General features: G+C 49.4%; 1 non-coding gene across 1 annotated transcript; it reads left to right on the top strand.

Annotated features, from left to right (window-relative positions):
• Positions 1–265: 265 nt before the first annotated feature.
• Positions 266–456, top strand: LOC140317018 (U2 spliceosomal RNA). The gene has a single exon (XR_011917371.1). It is a non-coding gene; the product is annotated as a U2 spliceosomal RNA (small nuclear RNA).
• Positions 457–982: the final 526 nt, after the last annotated feature.

Genomic DNA, 982 nt, shown 5'->3' with positions numbered 1-982 from the left:
TACTGTGCAGAGTGACTTCTCTGAGTAGAGTCGCCTTACTTGTTGCGACTGTGCCGATGTTCGAAGCTGGAGTGCAAAGTTGTTGCTTGAATGGTGCTCGCTGGAGCGTGCGGTAGTGTAAAGTTATACCATTTAAAAGGGCTGAAGAGTGCTCAGTGCAGCGGGTGCGCGGAGGTGCAAAGTGACACTATGGCCATAAAAAGAACACCGCTACAAGTGCGCATTGTGCCAGGAAGGGCCCTCGGACGTGAACCAGTGGACAGTTATCGCTTCTCTGCCTTTTGGCTAAGATCAAGTGTAGTATCTGTTCTTATCAGTTTAATGTCTGATATGTCCTCTATGCGAGGACTACATATTAAATGGATTTTTATCAATAGGAGTTGAAAAAGGAGCTTGCTCCGTTCACTCCAAGCATCGACCCGGTACTGCAGTGCCGCTGGGAACGGTGCGCTCTCCTCTGCTCTTGTGAAAAAGCAAACAGCGGTGCAGGATGGAAGTTTCAGGGAGCCCAAGATGAAACTTTCTTTTAATCTGCTGAGAAAAGAGAGTGAATGCGAAGCAGACTTTAACACGGCTCTGGGAGCGAGCCGAGTGCGGGCTAACCGGGAGAATTGCTTTAAAGAAACGCGACACCGAATGAGCGGTCAGAACAAAGCCTCAATACGGTGTTCCCGTGTTGTTTGTGGCTGCCTTGTCTTTTGCACAGAGTAAAAGACAAGGCAGCCATCGAAAAGGGCCCGATTGTTCCTACTTGGTTAGCCGAGGAGCAAGGGGGGGGGGAGCAAGCGTCTCAACCAAGCAAAGCTAACCATGGGGAAGGTGGCTATGCCAACTAGCCTGATACCCTGCTCCCGCAGAACAAAGCCTCAATACGGTGTTCCTGTGGTGTTTTTATAAAATGCGGTGAAAAAAAAGGTGTGAATGCCCCATAGAAAACTAAAAGGTGGAGCGGAAGTGTTCGGCTGCAAGAAGGTGTGAATGT

This window comes from Leuresthes tenuis, unplaced genomic scaffold (assembly GCF_036924035.1).
Source record: "Leuresthes tenuis unplaced genomic scaffold, fLeuTen1.0.hap1 SCAF_10, whole genome shotgun sequence".
Lineage (NCBI taxonomy): Eukaryota > Metazoa > Chordata > Actinopteri > Atheriniformes > Atherinopsidae > Leuresthes > Leuresthes tenuis.
Note: the sequence above shows the minus strand (reverse complement) of the source record. Positions and strands in the feature narration are given on the sequence as shown.